Below are 12,933 nucleotides of genomic sequence, written 5' to 3' on the forward strand. Positions count from 1 at the left end.
TTAACACAAAGCACATGCAACATTACCTGGCATCAGTAAGCATTCAATAAGTATTAGTTATAATAATATGCATTATTATTCCTGATTTTATATATTTCTTTGTTTAATGTCTGCCTTTCTCATTAGAATATAATCTCCTTGGATGTTTTGTTTATTGTTGTATTCTCAGTACTCAGAAACATTCCTGGCATATTGTAGGTGCTCAAGAGAGAATTGTTACATAGTTGAATTAATAAATAATAAAGTAAGTTACAATAAATGAATAAAGGGTATGAGGAATGTATAACACAAGGGAACAATTTTTAACATAATTCCTGTTAAGTTTGATTTTTCAGCTGTTTTAGACTTATATGGGCATGCTGATTTCAAAACTGCAGTTAGCTTTTTTCTATCACATCAAGTTTTTTTTTTTTGTGTGTGTGTGTACAGCTTATCTTAATGCAACCACTCCAGGCTGGATTGAGCCTGAATCAAGGGAAGCACTAGTGCTCTCCTATTGGCTGAGAGCAAACCTCCCTCAAGCAGGGAGGAATGTGGGATGACCTTGGAGATCAAGTACAGTTTCATACTTATCTAGGCTATTCAGTTACACATGAGACAGTGTGGTGAGAGGCTGTGTGCCGCTCTATATAGGGAATTGTATTCCAAAGTGTAGTGTGAGTTCTTGTCTGTATACAAGGAGTTAGCAGAATTTGTTTTTTTATTTACATACATACATATTTCCTTTCCTTCAGGTCATGTCTGTCTCTGCTATTTCTCATCATAAGTGCCTAAATAACCCTGATTCATTTTGTTATATCTGTGGCAGTTTCACAAAGGACAAATATCAGCACATTTGTCAGGCAAGCCTATTTTGCATATTCTAAAGTAAAACTTTGTGATCAAGGTAAGTCTTGGGCCCCTCACAAGGTGTGCAAGCAGTGTGTCGAGAGTTTATGGATGTGGACAAAGGGCACATATGATAAGTTGCCATTTGGTATACCTATGGTTTGGCGAGAGCCCAGAGATCATTCAAGTGACTGTTACTTTTGTATAGTGAAAACATGAGGATATAACAAGAAAAATAAATATAAAATAGAGTATCCTAGTCTTCCATCAGCTATATGCCCAGTGCCTCAATCAGCTGAAATCCTTGTGCCAGTTTTCATTGAACTACCCTCTTTCAAAAAACAGGAGTATGCTGAAGAACTAAGTGACAGCAACGATGAAGATTTTGAACTTGAAGATGACTCAGTTTGTAAGGGATTTGGTCAGCATGAGTTGAATGATTTGGCACAAGATTTGGGACTATCCATAAAGGCTTCAGAACTCCTAGCATCAAGACTGCATGAGAAAAACTTGCTTGAAAAGGAGCGAAGGCATCCTACTTTTAATCAAGAGAAAGTGCATTTCTTCAGTACTTTTGAAGTGACAGTGGCTTTGTGTATTGCCATAACTTACATGGTTTAATGAGGTAATTGGGAATTCCAATCTCGAATGCAACTGAATGGCAACTGTTCATCGATAGCTCAAAGCAGAGCTTGAATTGTGTCCTCCTCCACAGTGGCAATTTATTTGGTGCTGTGCCAACTGGCCATTCAGTTTGTTTTTGTGAAGAATATGAAGACATAAAAGAGAGTCATTGATCTGTTGCAATATCATAAGCACAATTGGATCATCTGTGTTGATCTTAAAATTGTCTGCTTCCTTCTTGATCAGCAACACAGATACACCAAGTATCCCTGTTTTCTGTGTATGGGGTACAGCAGAGCTCGTGAGAAGCATTGGGTGGAGTTCAATTGGCCTCCAAGATCTGACCTCAAACCTGGTGATTCAAATATTCTACATGAGCCATTTGTTGACAGAAAGAACATTCTATTCCCACCTCTGCACATAAAAGTGGGTCTCATGAAGCAATTTGTTAAAGCTTTGCCAACTGAAGGAGACTGTTTCAAGTATCTCATTTTAGCATTTCCTAGCCTGTCATTTGAAAAGATAAAATACCTTAATATGTATGTTTGGTGGCAGAACTTTACTACTTGTACACAATTTGACTTACAGTAACAATATACAGCCTTTATATGAATATAATAACTCTAAATAAACAGTATATTCAGGTAATTTTTTCTTACTTTTCTTTTGTATGTACATTTTGTATGATTTGGGGGGCAAAGGGAGGATATCCTGTACCTTAAAAAGTTGATGTGATTGAGAAAAACTGCAGTCATTTTTGGACTCAGATGCCAAAAGTTGGTCAAAAACAAGTGTCATATCTAACTGAACAAAAATTTTATTCCACGATGTAATTTGCCCCATGCCCAACCCCTCCCCACAACTCCCAAGGCCTGACTGGATTCATTGTTATTAACTGGAGCAGATCAATTCTGCATAACCTATATGTATGTCAAAAGTTGCTATTAAACATAGTAGACTTCAGATATAAGAGAAACAGTTTTCAGTTAATAGATAGATAACTTTTAAGAAACAGTAGACCTTAAAATAGCTTTAAGTAGGTGTAAGCTTTGATATGTGTGTAGGCTATGGAAGAAAAGGATGAAGCAAATTTCAAAGTCAAAAAACAGGGGTCATGTGCAAGGCCTTTCCCAGGACCACTCAGGATACCTTCAATGAGACGTGACTTAGAATAAGACCAGATGTGGAGGGCCTGGGACAGGGGATAAAGGGTTCTGACTTTGTCAGAAAATGGGTCCTTTTTTCCTGTCTCAGTATACAGGAAGATGTAGTACTCTCCTGTTTGTTAAGAATAGCTTAATAAAGACTCATTAAGAGGGGATGCACCCTGACTCATGTGGATCACTTGGTTGAGCACTGTCTTCAAATAAAAGGGCTGCCAATTCAATTCGTGGTCAGGGCACATGTGTGCTGCAGGTTTTGTCCCTGGCCAGGACGCATCTAGGAGGCAGCCTATCAATGTTTCTCTCACACATGGATGTTTATCTACCTCTCTTTCTCCCTCCTTTCCCCTCTCTCTAAAAATAAATAAAATCCTTTTTAAAAAAGGAGGAGATGCATGTGTGGTTTATAAATTCACTTAGGCTGTTATTTCCCTTTGGCAAGAAAAATTATAAATGGAGATGTTCTTAGAATAGTATAACAATGAATTTATCAGAGTGTAAAGAAACTGGAAAACACCCTGATTAAAAGTAGATGACTTCAAAAAATTCAAACATTTGGTTAGACAAAAGATATAGAATTATTTATACTCATGTTTAATTGGGCCTTTTCTGTTCATTCAAATATTTAAAGACAGTTGTCTCTTGGTATCTAAAGGGGACTTATTACAGAAACCCCAGTGGATACCACAATCTATCAATGGATGTTCAAGTCCCTTGGTTTGTCCCTCTGAATCCAGGGATGCAAGGCCTGTGCATATGGAGGGCCAACTGTATGTTGCCCAGACCTCCAGTATCAGAATCATTTGGAATGTTTATTGAAATGCAGATCCATAGGTCCTACTACAGACTGGCCGTATCAGAATTTCTAAGATACAGCTCACACATCTACATTTTGAGAACCCCCATCAACTCTTTCGGCATATGCTTTGCTTCTAAAATCCAAGAATGGATGCCTTTAACTTGTTTATACAGGGCATGTGAAGCAGGTAGCCCTATATAAAGGGGAAGTTAATTAAGAGATGAAAGCATAGTCAACAGTTTCACTTGGTCAGTAATTTGTAAAGCCTATAAATTCTTTTAATGTATTGTTTACTTCATTTATGGTAAAATGCTCCAATGTAAGTAAATGTTAAAAATCTTAATAAGAATCAACATGCCACTAAATTAGCTTTGAACATTTTGTTTGTCTAAAATTTACCTTGTTTAGTTTTTGCTACTCAAGGTCTTCTGACCATTTTTTTATATTTATTTGTCCCTTTTATACTTATCCATTGTATTTTTATCACTTTCCTAGTTATACAGATAATTATGGTTATTTTAGACAGTACAGGGTATTTTCTAAAAGGTAAAAAGAATAATAACTTCCGATCTGTACTTTTGTTTGTTTGCTTTGTTTAGCAAATTTAGCGGTCTCATAGGAAATACTGTTTTGTAACCTGCATTTTTTCATTTATTACATTTTAATAGGTTTTCCTGTGTTATAGTAAATATATTTTAAATGTTCTTTCTGGCAAACATCATATTTCACACTCCATACTTTCTCAGCTTTACTTGCTACTCAACAAGAATAACAACATAAATACCCTCCAATAACTTCTATTTTCCTCTAACCTTAAGTTATAATGTCTCCTTATGTCTCTTTCCTTCTGAATGGGATCTATTCCCAGTCACTCCCTCTGTACCCTGCTCAGTCTCATTTATTCAGAGCTACTGTTTCTAAATACAGCTGCAGATAGTCCTTCCTGACACCTGACACCTAGGACCCTGATCTGGCCTCCTTTAGTCAAAGACAGAAGGCTGAAAGATTCAGCCAGTACAGACACAACAAACTCTTTTTAGATTCATACAGCTTAGTACTTGTATAGAGAACAAAATCAAGATGAACCAAGGAATGAGCCCCTCACCTGCCTTGCCCCCAGTAAGACAGTGAAACCAAAGGACTTGGGTGATGTGGTGGCTCAATGCGAGTGTAGGAGCACTTTGTTACTAATACGTGGTTCAGCTTTCATACAGCAACTCAGCAGTTTATAGCATGCAGCTATATAGTCAATGGAGGGGGGTGTGGGGACAGAGAAAGCTTCCTATCACAGTGGAACCCAGGAAATGATGAGAAATTGTCTCATGACAGCATTCCTGGAAGACAGAGATCTAAGAAAATGGCCTTTGTAGCATCTCTTCAGAAGTGTCCTATGCTTTTAAACTGTCAGAAAATCTCAGGGTGTTATGCCAAGACTTAGATCAGCTAGGTGGGGTTAAGCCTTGCCTGCCTGGTCTATATCAAGATGTGCGAAGTTTCCTAGGTTCATGGACAAGTGATTCCTCTATAATTGGGTGCACCTGGAACTTGTTTCCCCACCTCAAAACCAAGATCTATGGGTACCTTAACCTGGAATTCCCTGTCCAGATGGCCTAATGCTTCTTTTCTAGGTCTGTCATTTTGAGGCAGACTATATGTTGACATCTATACCTCAGGCCTAATGGGCAGCCAAGCAGTGGTGTTGGTGTGGGTCTGCAAAGATCTTGTTTAAGCAGGCTGGGGTATCTGCATACATGCCTGCAAGACCCTTTGGGGTGCTAGACAGAGCGACCAAATCAGAATCAGGTTGGAGGAATAAGTGAAGCTTTGTTACCTGGGAGAAAAACCTAAGGATGACAAAGAGGATGAAAAGTCAAAATAAAGCTTTCCTAAGTGTACCCTTCTAACCCTAGATCACTGATTAATAGAGCATATAGATTTTTATTATGAAAAAGAGGCTGCTCTCAGATGAGAAGAAAGCAGAAAGGGAGGTTTGATTGTCAGGACAGCCCAAAGTCCTGGACCCAGATTTTTGTTTACAATAAAAATCAATACATATTATGATAATTTATTTAAATAAAAAGCGTGAAATTGAATACTTAACTTTTAAAAATATTTAGTAAGAATTATATTAAGGAAGACTTGCATATTTATATTCTCAAAAAACAAAATAATCCTTTAAAAAGAACAAGATTAATAATGTTATTCACATGGAATTATTTTATTAATCATCTCTATAATGATAAAATAAATAAAATTTAAAAAAGGGAGTTCATTGACATTTTAGATAAGACTCGAGTTTCCTAACTCATAAGTTGATCATGTGAACCATATTATTATGGCCAATATCCTACCTTTGTGGTTGCACCTAGAGTACTATCCACACTTTCCAGTTTAGATATTTGATAAGGTGATATCCCTGCATATCCTCAAAGCATCCGTAAAGACAGCATGACAATTATACTTTTAGACTAGCTATTTAGTTGTTCTTGTGATTTCTGCAAACTCAGCATTTGAATATCTACCACTGTGTTTTAAAAAAAATTTTTATAACTCTTAACGAGTTTCAGATTAGTGGTTCTTAAATAGGGGTACACAGTAGAAGCACTTGTAGAGCTTTCAAAATAAACAGATTAATGATGTCAAACTGAATGACTAAAGATTCAGAATATCTGGATTCAGGAACTGAGGACTTTTTTTTTAGTTTCCCCTATATGGTGAAAAAATAATTTGCCTGGCAGACTTGGATACTATTGGAAGTGAAAGTGTGCTGTGTGCTGTTAATAATTGTTTTGGGATAAAGAGTGTAAGTTGGGATTACCCAAGCCACAACATAGGCCATTCTACACACAGCTGATTGCAATATGCTATCTATACCATACAAACAAATCTCTGTTAGTTGAATTCTTCACATTGTGTGATTCCATGCCCTTATGGGCTAAGAAAAGTTCTTTTTCTGGCCAAGGAAAATATTGAACACTCATAATCTGCTTTTTTTTCACACAGATATTTTATAGTAATATATTATTACAAATTTTGAAAGGAATTACATAACGTTCTTAGGTCTTTCATTTTAAAAGTGACATTTTTCATGTGGCCTTCTTTTATAGTTGAATGTCATGAATCATAAAAAATAGATAACATCTGTTCTCCCTTGTAAATTTTTTCAAAATTTACCATTATTTTTGCTAGTTTTAAACTTACTGGAGAGTTGAAGCAGAAGAAAACAGCTTATTGTGCACTAAATGGTAGACAGTTATATCCATGAAATGTTAACTGAGTACTAGGAGTTTAGTGTGGAGTGTTTTCCCATACCACTTTCATTTAAATGACCCGGCTTTGGTATACAGTAGTCCCTTGCTATATCGTGGTTCACTTATTGCAGCCTCGCTGTATTGCGGGATTTTAAAAGAAATTATATTTAATTATTTATAATGGATTTTTTGCTAAATCGCTAGATTTTGCGGTACTGTATTTGTATGTTGTTAAAGTTACGTAGGTTTAAGAGTGTAGAATATGTTTAAGAACATAAGTAGTGTTTATAAAAGTGTTGAAAAGGTTAATAAAGGAGTGGGAAAGGTTAATAAGGGACTGGAAACAGTTTATAAGTGTGTGGAAAGGGTTTATAAAGCCTTAAAATATATATAATTACTGAAATAAATATAAGGTTCCTACTTCGTGGATTTTCACCTATCCCGGGGGGGGAGGTTCTAGACTAATACTCACAATAAGTGAGGGAATACTGTATGTACATAACTTCTTATTCATTATGTATTCATGCATTTCTTTCATTCCTTTAGTTTAAAATAAGTATTGTTTTTTCTATTACAGTTGTCCCATTTTTACCCATTTCTCTCCCCTTCCCTGCCCACCCCCATTCACATAATCAATCCCCACCCTGTTATCCATGTCCATGGGTCCTTTATACTTGACTAGATCCTTCCCCTTCGTTATACCTTTATCCTCTTCCCCCACTGCTCTGGTCACTGTCAGGTTGTTCCTTATTTCCATGTCTCTAGCTCTATTTTGCTCATTTGTTTGTTTTCTTCATTAGGTTCTACTTATTAGTTGAGATCACATGGTATTTGTCTTTCACTGCTTGGCTTATTTTACTAAGCATAATATTCTCTATTTCCATCCATACTATTGTGAAGGGTAGGAGTTCTTTCTTTCTGCTATGTAGTATTCTATTGTGTAAATGTACCACAATTTTTTGATCCACTCAATTGCTGATGGGCATTTAGGTTGTTTCCAGCTCTTGGCTATTGTGAATAACTCTGCTATGAACATTACATTGCATAGGTTCTTTTGAATTAGTGCTTCAGGATTCTTAGGGTATAATTGCAGCAGTGGAATCAATGGATCAAAAGGGAGTTCCAATTTTAGTTTGTTGTAGAAATTTCATACTGTTTTCCACAGTGGCTGCACCAGTCTGCATTCCCACCAACAGTGCTCTAGGATTTCCTTTTCTCCACATCCTTGCCAGGACTTGTTGTTTGTTGATTTGTTAATGATGGTCATTCTGATTGGTGTGAGGTGGTAGCTCATTGTGATTTTAATTTGTATCTCTCTGATAGCTACTGATGTTAAGCATCCTTTTATATGTCTATGGGCTCTCTATATGTCCTCCTTGGAGAAGTGTCTGTTCTTGTCCTTTTCTCATTTTTTAAATGGATTGTTTGTCTTTCTGGTGCTGAGTCATGTGAGTTCTTTATATATTTTGGAGATCAAACCCTTGTCTGAGGTATCATTGGCAAATATGTTTTCATTTGCTTCCCTTTTCATTTTTCTAATTTTTTTATCCACACAGAAGCTTTCCTTAGTTTTATAGCTTCATAATTTTGTTTAAGATATACCTAATACTTCCTACTAATAGTACAGACTTTATAGTTTTGCTTTGCAAAGCTATAGAGATCTTACACTTATATACTCACTTGTGGATACACACATACACTTAATTCCAGTTTAGATCCCTCTTTATGCACTGTAGATTGATGTCAATCTGCTTACTTAAATCTTTATTTAAATGTTTCAAAGACTCCTAAGTCAACATGTCCAAGCCTCAATTTATAATTAGTTTTTACAAAGCTAGTCCTCTTCCTGTGTGCCATTTTTGAGTAAATTGGACCCATTGTCCATTGACATATCCAAAGCTTAGAAACCCATTAATTAGTGGGATAATGTCATTCATTCCTGTTTCTCTCCTAACTAATCAGTTGCCTTCAGGAGAACAAGGCCATGATTTTGTGTTTTTTCCACATTATATTTCCAAAATTTATCAGAGTGCTTGATGTAAAGTAGAATAACGAACTAAACTTGTAATCGCACCTATCCTAAAATACTTCTAGCCTTATGGCAATATACTTACAAGGTGCCATTTTCTCAAGGTGTGGGTGTGGCATTGAGACAAATGCCGCCGATTATAAATAAGACTTGCTTTGTCTTCTCTATGTTCCATCTCAACCCCCACTTCTTAACTTGGTAGCATTTGCTCTATCATTTTGTACCTCTAAAACAATAAGCTCTTTTCCATCTACCATAGTATATTATTTCAAGAATCAATTGCAATAATAAATTTGAAACTTTTGGAAACTGAAGTTATATACATATACATATATATATAATCTACTCAGGCCCTGAAAATGTTCATGCGTAGGCACACACCAGGTAACTATAAATACAGTGTTTACATGCCACTGCATATTTACAGCACGTTTTTATTCATTCTCTTGTGCCTACCTTAATTTTTCTGTCAGCCTGAAAAGTTGCTTTTTATTCATATAATGTCCTTATTTTCTGCAACTGCCTCTTAGTATACATTATTATTGATATTTTGCATATTGTGGATATAGCACTTTCAATCTGAAAATTCACTTTTCATACTGATGCTATGGTTTCTGGTCTAATGGCAGACATACATTATTATCAACAACATTTTGGAGTTGACTGCTTTTCATTTGGTACTTCTTATTGTTAAGGCTTTTCAAAATATATCCAGTATAATTAATAATTTTGGCGCCTCTAAGCTGTTTTCTATCTAGAGGTTGAGGAAACCATGTTTAACATTTGCTGTTTTCAAGAATTATGTTTGTAAAAGGACATAAAGTTTTCGTCAGAGCAGTCTTTCAATTCTTCTCTGAACCCTCATCAATTACATGAATCTTTGAGGTCATTGAAATTATGTTTAGACCCTTGGAAGGCAATATCAGGGCCAGAACTGTAATTCCTTTATTTAGTGAATTTTAGTTATCTTTTGTTCATGTATGGCACTCAGGCAAGCATCCTTTTAAAATACAGAGATGCATATTCTGAAAAGTATGGTTTCTGTATATTTCATTGAAATGTTTACCCAATGACATTGTATCTTTGGTTAATGCTTCCCTCATTTCTTCTCAGCTTGTGTACACATGTAGGCAACAGATGTACATATGAATTGGTGGCAAGGGATGCACTCTCTTTTTATAGTTGCTTCAAAAAGAGGTGTTTTTTCTTAAACTAATTTTAGGTTTAATATGAGATCTTGAAAAGGAATCAAATGTTTAGAGTGAGAAAAATGATTAGAATGCAGCCTGTCTCTTCCTCATCTTTAGTCTGAGCCCATCCTGCCATTGTATATATTGGCCTCTGTTGTTACCTCATATTTGTTCAAATATTTAGACATAACTGCACTTCTTATCTATCTCATTGCTATCTTGTGTTTTACGAGGAGATACTGCAGTTCTTTTCTTTGTGGTAATTCATTAATCCCCTGGCTGGTTTGGCTCAGTGGATTGAGCGTCGGCCTGCGAGCTAAGTGTCGCTGGTTCGATCTTCCAGTCAGGGCACATCAGAGAAGGAAAACTCTGACTCCAAAAAGCCTCCGCTGCCTTGCGGCATACCTCTTCAGGGGAAAGGCTAAGGGAGTAAACCCCGACAGAAAATCCGGAGCCGGAGTCCCTAAGGCGGTTTGACATTGTAGTCAACACCGGCAACTCCTGCGGCGCACCTGAAGCCAAGCTGTATTGACTCCGTCTTTCCCTTGGACCCTTCAGCTGCGAAGAGAGGGGGGGTCTGCTGCATGGGCAACAGCAGACCCTCCATATCACCCTGCCCAGGCTCTGTAGCTTCAGCGTCATCGCAAGATGTCGATTCAACACGGGAGGAGACAGATACCGTGTCACTCCCGAGTCGGACTGCACAGCCATTCTCGGCGGTGCAGATAGACTCTTAAGAAGCTACACCATCGTCTCTCGAGACAGATGGCTGCCGACGAGGAATTCATTAATCATGAGAGTTTTGAGCTGCCACAGAAAAACCCAATTAAAATATTTATCAACATTCATATAATTCTTAAGCCTAGAAAATGAGTGGCATGAGTTTGTCACTGCTAACTTAGAACATAAAATCTGACATATTTGGGCATTTATAAAGGGATGAAATTCTAGTTTCACTTGGTGGTGTTCTAAGTGACAAATAGATACATTCTTGATAATTTTAAATGAATTTATCCACTGTATGTTAGCTTTAGATATTTTGGGTTTCTGGACGTGCCCTAATATAAAATTAAATGTCATGCTTCTGTACTTTTAGACTTTTTAAACATAGTAGTCTGTGTATTCAACTATTGTAAATAATTAAGAGATGTTACAGTACTATTTATATAATTATATGATCATGTGGCTTAGACCTAAATATAAGACCAGGTAGGTTGATTGGATCTATATGAAATGTTGATAAAGAATTTTAAACATATCAAAGTCGAGGAGGTTTTAATTTCTAGCATCTTTCACCTCTGGGTCTTACTCAGTTGTTAACTGCTTCTTATAACCTAAATCAGAGATTTTCAACCTTTTTCATCTTATGGCACACATAAACCAATTACTAAAATTCTGTGACACATCAAAATATATAATTTAAAAAAATTATTTATTTATGTATTTGTTTTCAGGAAAAAGGAGAAAGAGAGGGAGAGAAACATCCTGTGTGGTTGCCTCTCACTCGCGCCCCCAACTGGGGACCTTGTGTGCAACCTAGTCATGTGTCCTGCCTGGGAATCGAACCAGCGACACTTGGTTTGCAGGCCAATGTTCAATCCACTGAGCCACAGCAGCCAGGGCTATATATACACTTATTAATGATCTGAAAAAATAGGTATAATTTTGATTTGTTCACACTGAACAGCTATTGTTGTGTTGGTGGTTGTCATTTTATTTTTTTTTTAATTTTTAAATTTAAGAAAAAAAGGTGAGTGCTTTGACTAAATAGTCAGGTATTGCAAGTTTTAAAAATTCTCACAGCACACCAGTTGAAAATCACTGGTCTAAGTTGTTCTCTTTGTTGTAGTTATTATTATTATTATTATTTTTGTGTGTGAAATTTCTCCCTGAGTTAGTCACATAAGGTCAAAGGTTAAATGTTTTAGTTTTTTTTTTATTTTTTTAGTGTTTGAAAATTATTTTTCCTTCATACATAGAATTCTCAGTTTACATTCTGTTTTCCCCACTGAATTCCAGTATTGAAGACCTTACATTCTAACATAAAACTTTACTGATAAGACATGAAAAATTTGTTTGGTTCTTGTTTCTTTGAAGAAAATCTGTTTTTCCATAATAGACTTTAGAATTTTCTCTTTTCTTTGAACTTATAATTGTCAGTCTTACTTTCATAATGCATAGCACTCTCCATGAATACTCCATATGAAGACATAAATGTCCTTTTCAAGAAATTTTTTTCTATTAATTTACATTTCTTCTTTCCACCACTGTCCTTGTGATCATCTAGTATTCCCATCATATCTTTGAAATCCTTTAACTTTATTTTATATAGTATTTCAATTATGACTTTTTCCTAACATATAGAGATATCTCCTCGATAATTTTTCTTTTAGATTACTTTATATTATTGTCAAAACTGAGAAATGTCTGATTTTAACCTCCTTGCAGGCAAGTTAGCCTGTCAGAGTTTCATGGATACTGGTGGGACACATGAGACTTTTGCATTGGCAAAAAGAAATGTATTATTCATATCATAGCAGGTAGCATGGGCTTCACTATGTTTGTGTCAGTTCCTTTGCCTCTGAGTCCCAGGGAATTACTGCTAAAACAATATATGAGAGAAATCCTGAACTTAAAGAACCAGAATCTTTTAAAGTAGCCATGAAGCATGCCTACTTTCTGTTCCAGAGGTAAACTCCATCTCTCTCCTCCAAGGCTACAAGCACACCGGCCTTTGTTCTGGAGAGAAGCATTATATTCCAAAGCTTTTCATTATTTAAATGTTCTTGGAGATAGTCCAAAACAAATGGCATTCAGTGCCATGCTTCACAAAATGTACAGAAATGTGAAAAACTCAAGTATCTCGCACCCATTCTTTTGTTTACATTTTTTTTGTTGTTTGAAAATATTTTAGTTTTCATAATCAAAGCTTATTCTCTTCTTTATTTGTATAATCTTGCTTTTGGGGGGTAGGTGGAGGAATACAATATTGTATTGTCCTCTGTTCTCTAGGTCAGTGCTTCTTAAACTTTCTTGTCCATGTGTCACT

Source organism: Furipterus horrens, unplaced genomic scaffold, assembly GCF_987537825.1.
Source record: "Furipterus horrens unplaced genomic scaffold, mFurHor1.1.pri manual_scaffold_1, whole genome shotgun sequence".
Taxonomy (NCBI): Eukaryota; Metazoa; Chordata; class Mammalia; order Chiroptera; family Furipteridae; genus Furipterus; species Furipterus horrens.